The 16,949-nt window shown below is 34.7% G+C and overlaps 1 long non-coding RNA gene across 1 annotated transcript in view; it reads left to right on the top strand.

Annotated features, from left to right (window-relative positions):
• The window catches only part of LOC122889186, a 201,801-nt gene extending 185,688 nt beyond the window's left edge, over positions 1–16,113 (top strand). Inside the window, exon 5 of the long non-coding RNA XR_006380838.1 lies at positions 16,065–16,113. This is a non-coding gene — a long non-coding RNA (uncharacterized LOC122889186). The remainder of the gene's footprint in view (positions 1–16,064) is intronic.
• The last annotated feature ends 836 nt before the right edge of the window (positions 16,114–16,949 follow it).

Raw genomic sequence — 16,949 nt, 5'->3', positions numbered from 1 at the left:
TTACCTTTGTGAAAATACATAATTTTTATATTGTAACAGCTATACCTCTTTTATTCTTTTAGTTTAATTGAAAAGACCAGGGCTTTTAAAATAATACTGAGTCATAACAATTGCAGTAGGAATTCTTTTTTTTTTTTTTTTTAAGATTTTGATTTATTTATTTGACAGACAGATCACAAGTAGGCAGAGAGGCAGGCAGAGAGAGAGAGGAGGAAGCAGGCTCCCCACTGAGCAGAGAGCCCGATGTGGGGCTCCATCCCAGGCCTCTGGGATCATGACCTGAGCCGAAGGCAGAGGCTTTAACCCACTGAGCCACCCAGGTGCCCCTGCAGTAGGAATTCATGTGAATCCTGAACTAAATGCAATGTGTCTGACATTTTTTTTTTTTTTTGCTAGACCATATGGTATTTCTATTTTTAATTTTTTTTTAAATAAACATATAGTGTATTTCTATCCCCAGGGGTACAGGTCTGTGAATCGCCAGGTTTTGTGTCTGACATTTTATAATTGAATTTACTTTTGGCTCTTGGCTTTAGATAGAAATTCTTATCATTTTGAAGAAATATACATCTCTTTATACTTTACTTAGATTTTGAAAACTAACGATGTGGTATGAAATTTTACCAAAAAACTTCAAATTGTGTTTTTGTTTTTAGTATCCTTCGTGGTTTTTCCTCGATAGCCAGCTATGACATACCAGCTAAAAGGAACTGTTGTAAATTTGCCTGTAGGAAGCAGACAGGAAGTATTCTAATCCTATGGTTAGATTGCTGTCTTTTAGATTAGAAGCTAGGTCTATAGAAAGACAGGTGGAAAACACCAAAATACATGAAAATTAATCAATATGCTTCTAAATAATGCAGAAGTCAAAGAAGAAATCTCAAAATAAATTTAAAAATATTTCAAACTATATGAAAAAATAATATCAAAATTTGTAGGATGCAGCAAAAACATTGTTTAGAGGGAAATTTATAACATTTAATATGTATCTTAGAAAAGAAGAAAGATGTATAATCTTAGAGCAATAATTTAAGTTTTGAATTTAGGAAATTATTTTTTTAAAAAGAGTAAATCTAAAGTAAGCAGAAGAAAAGAAATAGTAAATATTAGAGCACAAATACAGGGAATTGAAAAGACGAAATCCATAGAGAAAATCAATGCAACCAAAAGCTGGTTCTTGGAAAAGATCAATAAAATTGGTAAACTTCTATCCAAGATAACTAAGAAAAAAAAAGGAGACAAATTATTAATATTAGAAATGAAAGAGGGAATGTTACTATAGGTCCCATGGACATTAAGTGGGTAATAAAGAATAATATGAAGAACTCCAGGTGCACAAATTTGATAACCTAGATAAATTGGACCAATTCCTTGAAAGACAATTATCTGCCAAAATTTACATAAGAAGAGAAATAGAAAAACTGAATAGGTCTCAACCTACTAAAAATATTGAATCAATTATTAATAACCTTCCAAAAAAGAAACCACCAGGCCCAGGTGGGTTCACTGGCCAATTGCTCCAAACATTAAAGGATGAAATTATCCCAAATCTTCACAATTTCACTTGGAACATAGAAAGAGGAAACACTTCCTAACTTATTCTATGAGGCCAGCATTACCTTAATATCAAAATCAGACAAAGATATCACATGAAAAGAAAACTACAGACATATCTTTTATAAACATACGTGCAAAATTCCTCACCAAAATCAAATTCAACAACATATAATAATAATCATACACCATAGTAGGATTTATCCCAGGTATGTAAGAGCAATTCACCACTCAAAAACCAATTAATGTAATCCATTACATCGACAAACTAAACCAGAAAACCCACATGATCATATCAATAGATGCAGAAAAAGTATTTGACCAAATCCAGCACCCATTCATGATAAACTCTCAGCAAACTTAGAGGAGAATTTCCTGAATTTGACAAAGCCTATATACAAAAACCCTACAGCTAACATCTAAAAAGAAATAGAAATAAAAAGAAACTAAAAAGAAATTGGCTATTTAGCCATAGAAAAGACATGGAGGAATTTTAAATGCATATTACTAAGTGAAAGAAACAAACCTTATATGGCAAACAAATGGTATGATTCCAACTATATGGCATTCAAGACCAGGTAAAGTTATGAAGACAGTAAAAAAGATTTAGTGGTTGCCAGGGCTGGGGGTGGGGAGTAAATAAATAGGTGAAACACAGAAAAGTTTTAGGGCAATTAAAATACCCTGTGTGATATTATAATGGCTACATATCACGACATTTTTTTAAAAGATTTTATTTATTTATTTGAGGAGAGCAGAGAGGCAGGCGGGGGGGGGGGGAAGCAGAGATCTTAGATTTTTTAAAATCCACTTTATTCATGCTGTATAACTAAAGATGCAACTTTACATTAAGAAAGCTGTTCACACTACTAAGCATGTCTAATAAAAAGGATTTAAACATTGCACTGTTTAGTATTTCCTGTAGACACATTTTGTCATAAAAATAACTTGACAGTATTTTTTTTTAAAGATTTTATTTATTTATTTGACAGACAGAGATCACAGTAGGCAGAGAGAGAGGAGGAAGTAGGCTTCCGGCTGAGCAGAGAGCCCAATGCGGGGCTTGATCCCAGGACCCTGAGATCATGACCTGAGCCAAAGGCAGAGGCTTTAACCCACTGAGCCACCCAGGCGCCCCAAGACACATTTTTCCAAACCTTTGGATGTATAATCAAGAATGAGTCCTAATATGAACTATGGATTTTGAATAATTGTATTGTTAATGCAGGTGAATCAGTTATAACAAATATACCATGGCGGGAGTGAGTGTTGATAATATGGGAGTCTTTGCAATCTGAGGGGTCATATGGGAAACTTCTATACTTTCTGCCCAATTTTGCTGTGAACCTAAAACTGCTCTAAAATATAACTTTAAAAAACCTGCTCTATAAATATAAAATATAAGTATATAGTATATATTTGCACTTGATCTGTAAGTCTACTAATTCAGTTCCTACACAGATACTTTTTCTTTACTTTATCTACTGAATTATTTATTTAGGAAATTATTACTTTTACACAAGAATATCTCACTAGTGCTTCACTAGAACACTGATAAATGTTCTCTTTATTATTATTTTTGTAACCAAAATATGATCTGTCTCCTTCAGCAGCTGTTTTCTAGTTGTGCATTTTTATTTAATTGCTTTATTTAACTACTTTCTTAGGCTCCTTTAGGTGGTCTCTTGATCTTTGATAGATTTTTGAGACACAGGTCCTATTGGTTTCTGGCAGGCCACGGTGAAGAGGATCTCTTAAGCTGAAATGAAAGCTACCTTCTTTAGGTAGCTAGAAATCTCCTTCCAGGATTTCTCACTCTCTGCCTTTGATCTGGAATTCCTGATACTGGCCTTATGTGTCTCCATTTCTAGGGCTCAGGACAGATGGGTTGAAAGCTGAAGAAAAGGGAATGATTTTCCATACATCATATTGCTGGAATCCTTTTGTGTTTAAACAACCGTAAATCAAATATACATAAACCACCGACTGCACCCCTCCCTCACTCTTTCAGGCTCTTTTATGTGCAGTACTACCTGTTTCAGTTGTAATAAACAAAATACCCAGGGCACACTTAGAGTAAGAGGATCCCAAATTTGATGAGCATCTCAACTCTTTTCTTCTTTTTCTGGGCTCATCATCTTCATCAGGTTGCTTTCAGTCTTACAAATGAGCTATTCATAAAGGCAGGAAGAAAGGAGCAGTGAGAGAGAATGGTTCTTCCCACCCCAGGTGAAAAAAACCATTTCCTGGAAGACCCCTTCCATCTCATTGGTCAGAACAGGGTCACATGACCATCCTTTGTCAAAAGGAAGCTTGGGAAGCCGGTGGCTTACATTTTTAACATTTTATAATAAGAGGGAGGCAGGTTCTGCACTAAAGAAGTAGAGAAAGGAAATTGCTGTTGCAATTTGATAGGGCTTGCTGTAATCCCGAATGCTATTGGAGAGTAGGTCTTAAATGGGGGGAAAAAATGTACCTGGCTACTGAAGGAGTCTGCTTTCCTGAGTTGGCTGATGGCTGCCTCCCTTGGCTTGATGGAGTGCCCGTGTATTTGGGGCAGTGTTCAGGACAGAGACTGTTAGTTTCCCAGTATGTATTGTTCTGCCGCTCTGACTCAGGGCTCCATCTGTATTTTGTGTGTGGAAATTCCTTCTGAGATCTAGCATAACTTTCACCAATAGTCCTGCTTCCTAAAACTGTTGCAGATTTACACATGCTTTTGAGATTTTATAAGAGTTTCATGGGAAAGTTAATAAAGGGTGTGGGAGGTGATGACTCAAATCAGTCAATCTTAACTTCAATTCTCTATATTACTTTGAGAATATATTTTTCAGTGTACCAAAAGAAAGCATAATTGACAGTCAAAATCCTAGCTGCTTAATAAGCAGTATAATAATAGGTTTTATTTTTTGCTATGATACATTTTTTTCCTCTAAAAATTTCTGACTTAGGGATATTATGTTAAGAGAATTCCCTTAATGTTAAATGTTTAATATTTGCTACACTCGATCACGTGGCATAAGGTGGCTGTGTATGATATGATTCTTGAAGGATTTTTTCAGAAGGAGAAGGAAAGCAAATCAGGGTAGTAAAGCTCAGACAGAGGGACTCTGTATGCAGAAAATTACTGAACTATATAAAAACAATACTAGGTGTTGACCAAATGAGCACAATTTTGCATGGTTAGAAACAAGTTAGGAGTGCTTTGATTGGCCAAGCCTGAAGAAACTTCTATTCCAAATGACACATTTATTTTGTCATGATGTAGTATTTTGGGGAAGTAGAGGAGTAAATAAGAAAATATATATACATATATGTATTTAAATCAAGACATAATGTTTTCCTAACACTTGGGAGGTAAAACACCCTTTATAGCCTGATACATTAATTTAGATAAAGCCCAGGTGTCTAATTCCCAAACATAAATAATTCTGATGTCTTATGGTATCTGACCACACAAAATGCCATCCATGAGCCAGAGGCATCTATGTCATGTAGGAGCTAGTTAAAAATGCAGAGCCTTAGGCCATACCCCAGACCCCCCAAATCAGAAACTCATTCTACCAAGATCTCAGATACGTTGGTGTTTGAGAAGCACTGATACCATGTCTGAAGGTGGTGATGGAATGAAGTGAGGAGGGAAAAATCAATCATTGTATTTCATGACATTATGATGATTTGTGAGTTTTTACTTTCCATATTACTTTCAGGCTCAGCCTTATTTGCTAATAGAATTACACACATCAAAAGCCTAGCATGTCGTTTTTTCCACCAGCAACTTCACCTAGGGCCTGAATTTTAATTGTTAGAAGCATATCTTTGTAATAAGTATAAGCAGAGGTTATTAAATTATTAATGTGCCTTTGAAATAAATGATGCACTGTCCTATTTATACATAAGGAAAATTTGTGCTAATTTTTTGTGCACACACATGTGTGTGGGTGTATGTTTAAACAATCAGGAAACAGGGCCCAAGGAAATTGGAATCAAAATTTGGATCTGGGGAAGGGAGAAATCTGAATCATGAAGCATAACTATGGGGACCATGCCCAAGGGAGCTCAGAACAGCCCTGGGAAATTGAGACATGGGGATTCCAAACAAGAAAGTTAGGGAAGACTGCTTGGAGGCAAATTACTTAGGGTTGGTCCCAACAACCTTACCTACACAATGTATATAAATTGTTCAAAAACACATTTGATTCCCTTAGCAACTCCTTCCTGAGACAAGTATCACTCCTGATCTTTCAGCCTGAATTCCTGAAGAGTTAAACAAAGCATTCACTTTTAAAAAAGTTTTGTGTTTTTTTTTTCTCATCAAAATGGAATATCTGAACTGCTTTTATTTAACTTTGGTTTTGTACCAGAGTGAAACTTAAAGATTACTCTTGTAAATAAACAAACTGAAAGATGTCCCAATGACATCTTTGATTATTCTGTAGTCATATGACCCCTTTTTCTATTCCGTAATGAACTATTTAGGATGTTAGAAAGTTTTCTTTTTACAGTTTAATAGGTAGGGATTATGCAGCATCTGCATTACAGTTTTGCTCTACGTAAATGATTTTTAAAGTCTATATTTTTTTTATCACTAAAAGAAATGGCAATTTTTATTTTAACGCTTTGCTTTTCTGAAATGGGAAATGAGTAGTGCTATCTCTGAGTGCTTGCTCTGAGCCAGCTCTGGTTCTAAGATGCTTAGGATAAATACTGTAGGAAGAATAGGAACTATTTCAGAGCATTTTTACATGAATATTATTCTAAATAAAACCTCTCAGAAACTTTGGAACAAACTCCAACCCAATTTCCCCTCTGCCCTCACACACAGGCAGGATCAGGCAAGGTGAGCTCAAACATAAATTCCTTCCTGCCTTCCTGTGAAGACAAAAAGCAGGTTACTTAATTGACTTTTTGTTCCTCTGTCATCAGAATATTGGAACCTGGAAATAATTCCCTGGTCTAAAAATCTGTCATGCACCTGGAAAAGTACAGAATCCCATCATTAAAAGTAAATATTTCACTAGTCAGGCAAATGATAAAAAGATTTTTTTATATCAAAAAATGATGACGTTTTGCTAAGCTCATTCAAAATTGTGTTTACATGCTTTGTCATATCAAGAGATAAATACTTAGAACAGAGAACATGAAAATCATTCCTCATCTAATTTCTATTGTTCTTGACCTGTACAAAAACTCATCTGTGAGTTCGGTATGCTTACATTTCTTTGGCCTTGCTTAGTTGATAGGAGTATATATTCTGTATATACCATAACTATATATTTATATAACATAGACAGCAGTATAGGAATCTAGGTGTATATAAAAAAGATGTATAGTATGTATGCATATATGTATGTACATATGCATCTATGTATATATTTTAGATTTTTTTCTATTTCTAATGAAGATGACAATATTTTCATATATTTCTTAATTACCTGTAGTAGTATTTTTCAGATTCCCGCTTGTTTTCATTCTCCATACACTCATAAGTAAAATAATGACACATTGTAGTTGTTCGCATATTTTCCTTATGGATTTTAAGCGTTACTATTCTTGATCATACTCTCTTCAACTTCAAAAGGTAAGGTTATAGTTTTCCTTTTGTTTTACTTTTCTTTAAGTTTTAAATTTTAAAAGTTTTCAATTCTTATATACTGCCAGATCTTTAATTGACCCCAATTAAGAATTGTTTCTTAAGTAATTTACTTTGAAGTGGTCGTTCAAAGTCAAATGAGTTGAAATATGATAGCAGGTAGAGATCAGGAGACTCCATGGAGGTCCTAAACTCTCCCGCTGGGGGCTCAGGAGATGGCGACATTTAAAATAAATAAATAAACAAACAAAATGCTTTGTTTCCAGAGCACAGTCACTGTTCAGTTTGAAATCTCAAAATAAACATCTTCTCATTCCCATGCATTATTCAAACCGAAAGATAAGTGTCTGCATACATAATCAAATGGTCTGCACTGGATAAAATCTGGACTCATTTGATCAACTGGCGTAGAGCAATCTTTATAGCTTTTCACACATTTTATCTAATTGTAGATAAATTTACATATAATCACAGTTGCTGCATGAAATCGGAGAAATCTATTTTAATCATTTAATATTTCATTTTAAAAGCCATGTATTACAGCTTTAAAATATCTATAGCCCTTTAATTAGAAATTGCCATTATTGCACATGAATATTCAAGTGGTATGCTATTCAAATTATCTATAACATTATGTTAACATATATTCCATATTATTATCTTCTTGCCTCTACATTTCCTTGACAAACAAAATTTCTTTCTTAATATATCTTGCAATTAATGCTTACATTTCAAAGTTAATATTAAGACCTTTATGGTGATTTGTTTAAGATAAAGAAAGACTTGGAAAATCAAATAATATACATTTCAAACAAGTTTTTTGTTTTTTTAATTTGAAAGTTGAGCTTGGTCGAGTCAGAACCAGTAGTCAAAAATATTACTGGTATATTGTAGTTACTACAGAATACTTGTTTGAAACTAGGATTCAGACTTTCTAATTCTAATTTTATCAAAGGAATTACTTGTTTCCTGAACTTTTATTTAATTGTGGGATTCCTCAGTGCCATAAAGGCGCTCAGAGTACCAGACTTCTGCTTCCTGTGTCCCATTGTGCTTGTTTTGCACATGGTTATCTCCTGGTATGAGGCCATAAAGTTTCCACAGGTGGGCCAGCATGCCTTTATTTCCAGTTCCTAAAGGGGAGATGGATATGGTGGGTGCTCAACCCCATGCTTAACGAATACATGAGTAGATGCATAAATTGTTGTAGATATTTTTGAAATGCCTAAGCATACATGTTGACTGGATGTTTCTCTTTTCGTCAATTTCAAAGGCGTTGTTAGAATTAGGGTAACAGAGTTTATTCTAGGGTACCCAGAGATGGAGAAGCAACAACCTCAGAAAGAAGTATACACATTGCACAGTTAACTCTTCCCCATGATGCTAATTGTCGTGATAGCAGGGGGAAGCATTGGATTTCAGTCAAGGACATTTCTCCAAGTAATGTTCCTAATCAACTGAAGCTCTAGATGGGCAAACCCCAAAATTATAGTTAAAATTAGAGTTTCTAAGTGCAGTCTGGAAGCTCAGAATGAGAACTAAAGAGACATGCCAAATGGATTCCCGGTTTATCTCTTATATAAAAGGTTTCTAAACATCTCTGTACTGACTTTTTAAACTCCAAGCTGACACGAGACTCTTCCTCAAGAGATGCTTATTATCTTATTCCAAATGTTGGAATTATTTCAGGCTTACCACAAATATTAGATCTGAAAATACATACATTGCTTAAACACTGTTCTTTTAAAGTTTTGCAAAAGTTTTATAATAATAGGGGGGATTGCAAATTTAAATACATGCATGTGTAAGGAATAGAATGAATATTCCTACTTATAAATGCTAAATCGGTTTCTACAAATGACATCCATAAAGATATCAATTTTCAGCAAGCCAAGAGGGAAAAAGTAGAATATGAAATAGAGAGGGTATGTTAAGTAACTTTTTGGCAGGAAAGTTATGTGTATTTTCTCAAAGCCTTTTAATTATGTTAGATATTTGGAGCAAATTTTAGAAGTGATTTGTAATATATATATTTTACCATGTCTTTTTTTCCCCTCACAGATTTATTGTTTCCTCTTCATTTTCTTCCTAGTTTCATGGTTCTTCAGGAGCCACATGTACTCCTTCAAAGAAAGAAAAACAGTTTTGCCCTCCTGGTGGAAATCTGCCCTAGGCTTTGGTATTCACAGCACAGCTTGGCTTACCTTTTACGGAGCTGGGAAAAAGTCGGGAATGTTTCATCATTTTACCATTAAAACACTCCTGGTTCAAAAGTCCTGGGATCAAGTAGAGCTACATATTTTCTTGCTCTTCAAACAAGCAAATAAAATAGGCAGATATTATATGACGATTTGCTTCCATTTGTAAAGAGAGTCTAACTGTTTTGTGGTCCCTCATTGATGACTAATTGGCCAAACTGCTTGGTAAATGACTTTAGGTGTTATAGATGGCAAGCTGTAAAAAGCATTACAAGAAATGAACTTCTGTTTTCAGGTCAATTTTTCTTTAATCCATGATCTGTGACTTTGGTGTAGACATAGAAGCAGCAGGTTTAGTATAGAGATGCTCTTAATATAGAAGGAGACACACGAGTGCCTCATTAGAATACTAATGTTTGAGAATCCTCACAGCGTTAGCAAAGTTAATGCCTGCCCTCAGAATTGAGCCTGCTGGGATGATGGCTCACTGACAAAAGACTCCATGTTGACAAAAGTGATAAAGTCAACAATATCAGATATTCACAAAAAGACTACATAAATCTAGCAAGCAACATGGTTTCATTTCATTGCTCAGGAATTATGCATACGTGGGGAGGTTAAGCTCTGAAGAAATTTGCCTTAGTTTGCTTATAGAACATTTTTTGCTTTTATCAACATACATTCAAATTAAGCCTGCCATACAAAGTAGCACACATCTTGTACTTGGGGTGTAGAGGAAATCATTTCCTAAAATGCCAGCTAACCACTTACATTTTATGGTGACCCTAAATTTTATAAACACTCTGAGTTAGCAAGAAAATGAAACTAATTTGATTTCCTAAAGATTCTCAGTATTTGTTGCTGAGCCCATCCAAAGCCAGACATTGAGGTGTCAGTCATGGCAACAACAGTCCAACTCCCAAAGTGTTTCATGGGACTTTCAAAGTTTAGGTCACTTTGTCTATATTGACTGGTATCCTTTTAAATTGTATGTAAGTCTAAGAACAAAATTAATTCTTTAGAAAGCTAAATTTGTTGATTGAGGCAATACAATCTAATTTCAATAATTTGAATTTTTTTCTCAATTAGTATACATAAAGTGTCTATAAATTTAAGTATCTTACAGTGATCACAAGTGATCATATTCATTAGTGGACAAGGCCAATATTAAGACAGTGGACAGTAACTAGTTTCCTTTCACACCACATTTCTTAAGTTAGCAGCTGTTAATGACTGTGAGCTTTGGGGAAACAGTCTACAGAAAGAAGCTTGCTATCTTATTTTCTTTTTTACCTGACACAAAACTTCGAGTTGGGGCAAGTTTTGAGAGAAGATGCGGGCACACAGAGATAAAGGAGGACACAAAAACATGATACGTGATTGGATAAGATTATAATATATTTTTTCAAATCTACTGAGCCCACTATATTGAATACATGGCCATTTCTGTGCAGTGGGATGGTGGGAATTATTACATAGGATATGGAGATTTAAGCCACTTTTCCTCCCATCAGGAAACTCAGGCCCAAGTTGGGATGAAGAGAAGCAACCCCCTACCATGTACAGAATGGTAAGTGCAACGGGAAGGCAAACACTGAAAGCTGCATGCACAGAGAGGGAGAAGATCTAGGGAAGGCTGCTGAGAACTATAGGCACTAAGCCAAGTTTTACAGTTAGGAATCAGCTAGATTTAAAAAAAAAAAAAAATGGAGAGGGTTAGCATTCTACACTGTGGAAATCACTTGGGAAAAGTGAAAAAAAAAGTATTAGGGAATCACGAAATATTTAATAAACTTCAAGTAATTCTTGTACAGTGTATGGTGCGGGAAGAAGCAAGAGCTGGAGATATGAGAGAACCTAAATGACTAGAAGTATTGTGTGCCATGCTAAAGACTTTAGATTTTATCCTGAAGGTGGTGGAGAACCTTTCAGGATCACTTTTCAAATTTCAAAAGATACTTTTGGAACAAAGATGGAGGCAAGAATGGAGACAGGGAGATATGTTAGGAGGCTGTTGCAGCCTTCAGCACAGAGGATGATCAGGACCTCAGTTGAAGTGGCACAGTGCTGGAGACCAAGATGAGAGGTGTGATTGATGGAGATGAAAGAAGTAGCCTTGGGATATGACGGTCTGTGGGATAAAGAGAGAGAAGAGTAAGGTTCTAGCCTACTAGCTGTTAATGAACCCAAGAGGAAAACCAGATTTTCAGAACATTTTGAAAATCTGTTGAATTTAGGGTTATAATGGAACATCGAAGAAATATCCAATGAGTAGATTTTTACAGAGTGTAAACCTGATGAGAGAGGTCTACACTGGAGATAAAATTTCTTTTCCTAATTACGTTATTAGTTGAAGACATAAGAATGTATACTGTCATTTAATCAAAGTCTATAGAATGGTGGGCAAGTAAAATGTAGAACAGAATGACACCTCTGATATTATGACATCTCTAAAAAAAAGACTGTGTTTTTACTCCTTCATTTTCCCACTCTTTTTTATCATTTATATAAGTAAACATACACATAAACATAAATAAGTATGTGACTCAAGTTATTGAGAGAAATGTAATTTTATAATTTAGACAATATTAATTTTTGAATACTTACAATATTTATTGAATAACCACAGGCACTGCACTAAGCATTTTATATGCACTACTTATATACTTAATAAAACTCACAAAATGGTATATAATAATCTCGTTTTTTAGATAACAAAACCAGTTTAGAGAAATTTTAAAAACTCCATAACTGGAAGTCATGGGAATAAAAGGCACAACATATGGAATACAGTCAATAATATTTAACAGCACCGTATGGTGACAGATGGTAGCTACGCTTGTGGGGAGCACAGCATGACGTATGAAGAAGTTGAATCACTACACTGTACACCTGAAACTAATGTCACATTCTGTGTCAGCAAGACTCAAATAAAAAAAATTAAAGAAATGTAAAAATTTGGTCAAGTTAGTACAGTTAGTAGATGTTGAAGTTGAGATAGAGTCTTAGTATGCTTTTTTCAAACATTATTGCTCACCTACTTGAATTGCGATATATGTGATTGAGATATATAAGAAGTCATATTTCCAATCTTGTACTATTGGCCACTGCATCAGCAACCAAGCCAATCTTTCTGAAATCCTCACCACTTGCTTTAACAAATATCTTAGTTTTAAAGATAGTTTCACTGGCTGAAGTTGCTGTTCCCATTTTGTCTCATTGAATATTCTCTCTGTTATCATCTTAACATCTTACAGAGAGGGATGAAGTGTATGTGTAGGAGTGTGTGTGTGTGTGTGTGAGTGTGTGTGTGTCCTAATAAATAAGAAGACAAAGTTTTTGTCCTCTTAGATCATACCTAAGCATAGAGGTAAATTAAAAAAAGAGGTGTTGGACTTTTTCTGAGTCCTTTAAAGAAAATGAAAATACAGTTGAGCCTTGAACAACATAGGTTTGAGCTGCATGAACCCACTTACATGTAATGTTTTTCAATAAATGCAGTACTGTAAGTGCATTTTTCTCTTTCTTTTGCTTTTCTTTATAATTTATTTTCATTTCTCTAGCTTATTTAAGGATACAGTATAGAATACATATAACAAACAAAATATGTGTTAATCGACTGCTTATGTTAATTATTGGTAAGGCTTCTGATCAACTGTAAGTTATTAGTGGTAAAGTTTTGAGTGAGTCAAAAGTTATATTTGGGTTTTCAACTGCACAGCTGTGGGAGGGTGGTGGTGAGGCTCATCAGTGCTGCTAACCCCCACTTTGTTCAAGGGTCACCTGAATTGAGAATAATGTGCTACCACGGGGAGTGCAATATAGTATATAAAATTCACATTCACAAGTAATGTTTCTGTGACTCATCTAAATCAGAGGGTGAATTTGTGAGGTATTCTGGGGGAAAAATGTGTGTGGAGAGGCACTGGAGTGAAATTGCAATAAATGAGGTCTTGTCCCCTTATAGGGATCCTTCCACTGAAAATGAAGGAAACAGAATTCTTAATTCATGAGAATTTCCTCAACATAATGTATTGACTAGACCAGAGTATGTTTGTTGAAGGCCAGAGTTGCAGGAAAGTCAAGCTAGAAGGAATAGCTAAGCACCAGAAGTCAATTGTGACAGTCATTTTCTCATTTTACTTTTAGATTGGACCATTCTTAAATTACATACAATATGATACAATTTACCTAATTTGCACAAACATTCTCCTTGGCCCTTGAGGATTGCCTGGAAAATGACTTTTCTGGGACATTAGTCATGCTCAACATTCCACACCAGTCTGCAGATATCCAAAAGCCAAGCAAAGTTACATTTTCCCCCATGTTGATGTCGCCACACAATACCAATAAAATATATTTCATATTGTTTTCAAAACATCCGAAAGACTCTTGAGGCTATGTAGATTCTTTATACTTTCTATTTTCAAAGTAGCATAGAAAATTAATATTAGTGAAATGATTTTGTTTTATTTAATCATTTTATCCATTAGTAAGTCTTAAGGTTAAAAATGAACACTGGAATGTAATAATTTAATTAGACTTCAATATTTTAAAGAATGAAGACTATACAGCACTTTCATTTTAGTCACCTAAATTACTATTTTAAAAATATTGTAACAGGATGCCTGGGTAGCTCAGTCAGTTAAACGTCTGCCTTCGGCTCAGGTCATGATCCCGGGGTCCTGGGATCGAGACCTGTATTGGGCTCCCTGCTCAGAAAGGAGCCTACTTCTCCCTTTGCCTGCTTTGCCTTCTGCTCCCCCTGCTTGTACTCTCTTTCTCTGACAAATAAATATATAAAATCTTTTAAAAAAAAGAAAGAAAGAAAGAAAGAAGATACAAATATTATAGGGAAACAACTTAGGCTTGCAAAACTGAAAGTAAGAATTCCCTCATCTTCTGCTTAGATGTTTTTTCTCACTAATGGAGCACTCTAGCAATAAAATTATTTTTCCTATATAGCTTCAGATAATATTTCACCATTACTATACATTTACTATAATTTCAGCATTATAGTAAAACAGAAATCATGTACCCTTTATTTTATATGTTCTTCACAATGAAGAATGGGCCGTGAGCTTAATAATGGCAGAGACCCTGTTCATTAGTTTTTCCATTTGAATTTCTAGTGTCTGTCAAATTCCTGACCCATTTTTGACCCATTAACAACTATTTGTTGAATGACATAGATCATCACATGTTAGAAAATAGTTGAAATTTCTGGTGTTTCATATTCATTCTGCTCCTGCTGCATATCATGTGTGCTTTTTGATTTATATACTAACGTACTTCACCAAAGTAAACATATTTGCCGGAAGACATTATGGATAGCAAGTCTCTATTATGGTAGAACGGTATTTCTTGAGATGAATATGGTGCTTTGTAAGAAATGCTGTGGGCAGTACATTACCTAGTTTATTCTATCAAACCAAAATATATCTGCAGAATATCCTGGCAATTTTGGTCTCATTTATCAGTGTGTACTATAGTTTTTGCTATAGTATCCTGTTGACTATTTTGCAACAATGCAATTCTTCAGCCAATGTATTCTAATGCCATTTTATATCTAAAAGTTCAGGGGGTTTCTGGGTCTTAGAAATTCATATTTTCAGCAATTTCATCTCTGTGCAACATGGTATCAGCACATTCCACTTTGAAAGTTCAGAGAAATGATGACTATGGTTGTTGGAGATGTAACTGGAAACCCATCTTTAAATGACCTTAAAAAAGAATTCAAACCAGCTCAAAGGCATGAAGACTATCGTAGTAAAATATTTTGTTTAAAAGTCAACTTTTGAAGTAAAGAAATCAAACATTTTATGTAAGACTAGTATATAGTTTTGCATAGTGGTTGATCCTCATTTTAAAAGGTTATAGCATTTTTTTTCCTTTCCAGTCATGTAACTTGGTTTTTGCAAGGAACAATAATGCAATTTTCTCACTGTAATATTTCCAGGAAAATTAATCTGATGTTGAGAAGTCATTTCATTCCTTTGAAGCCATGCTGGGTTGTATCTCAGTTCCCGACCAAAATAATGATTATCAAACTGCTGGATGAATTACTGCAGAAATGAAAGAGATTTTAGAAAGATAGATAAATTACTATCTAAAAATTGTATTCATAATACGTTTCACATGACGATGACATTGCTTTGCTAGGTTAATTCATGCCTGCTATCTAAATGTGCAAAATGATACAGAAATAAAAATTTTAAAAATCATGCCAAATTCTACAATGGAAAATAGCCATTATTAACAATCTATGAATATTAATTCTGACATCTCTCTAGACATTACTATAGATTGAGATTAAAACTTACATCTGTTTACACCAATTTCCATTTTCCTTTTAATATACCATAATGCCTTAAAGCACAAGGTTGAAGAAGTATATAGACTATATACATAACAATGTTTGGGAGTGCAAAAATCATCATGACCAGGTAGATAGTGACTAAGTACCCAATAGTACTCTTTTTAACTGCTGAGAGTCATTCTTATGTTTCTGCACAGATTGAGAGGAAAGGAACTGACAACATTTCATTCTAGACTACCTGTTAAAGCATATTTGTATAGCAAACAGGCTGTGGCAAAGTTTGGGCAGGTTTATGGGGAGCAATTATAAAAAATGAGGCCTCCTAAGTTTGGGGTGCCCCTGATGTGGCACGGATCTGCTGCATGTGTGGCATCTAACTGGGTACTCTGCTCTGCCACAGGATGGAGACGGCAGAAGATACAGACAGCTGATCTGGAGACGATCACTTGTAAGTTCATTTTTCTCCTTGGTATGTGCGCATCTTGATCACGATTCTTTCTCACTCAAAAGACAAACTTTCTCTGCCAGAATTTGCTGAAACCTTAGTGTTTCTATGTATTTGTACGTGTGTGGATGGGTATTTACAAGAGGTGCTCTTTCCTTAAAAAGTTGTTATGATATTGAAGTGAGAGCCATACGGCCTTCCAGTTTTTGGATGACATTGAGAAGTGCAATGCAATTTGCAAACAAAATGGCATACATCCTGGAGCAATTACTCTAATCCTTTTTTAATGACTAAGAATGCTATGTCCAGATTCTGAACCATTTCTTCAAAATTGATCATTAACAAGTACACACAGTTAAACAATGTGTAATAAAGGAAGAAATATGAAATGCACTTTTGTATTGTAGTCTAAGAACACAAAATTTAACGAGGTTCTTACTTAAAATAATAGAATGTTTTCTCTCCTGGCAAAGGCAATGAAGGAATATTTAAAAGTGTATTCCAACTATATTATGTATGCCTTTAAAAATGAGATAGCTAAGCATTGAATGACATGAAAAACTTACAGGCGATAGCAGGTTAAAAAAGCAGATTAGAGAATAAGGATATAAATTGTCTAATGTGAAAAAAAGAGCCAAATGTATGTATTTTAAATATTCTGCCTTTTATGCTTTTTTAATTTTAGAGATTTTTCTTTACATGTGCAGTTCCAAAATCTAGCCAGAATATGTCTCATATGTCTCTTTTCTTGATTTTTGCCTAGAAAATGACATGCTCCCTCATTCTGCATATGCATGTCTTTTTTTCAGGTTAGGAATGTTTTCTTCTGTCTTTAATTTT

The sequence above is a fragment of the Neovison vison genome, chromosome 11, assembly GCF_020171115.1.
Source record: "Neovison vison isolate M4711 chromosome 11, ASM_NN_V1, whole genome shotgun sequence".
NCBI lineage: Eukaryota > Metazoa > Chordata > Mammalia > Carnivora > Mustelidae > Neogale > Neogale vison.
This window is presented reverse-complemented; position numbering and strand designations above follow the sequence as displayed.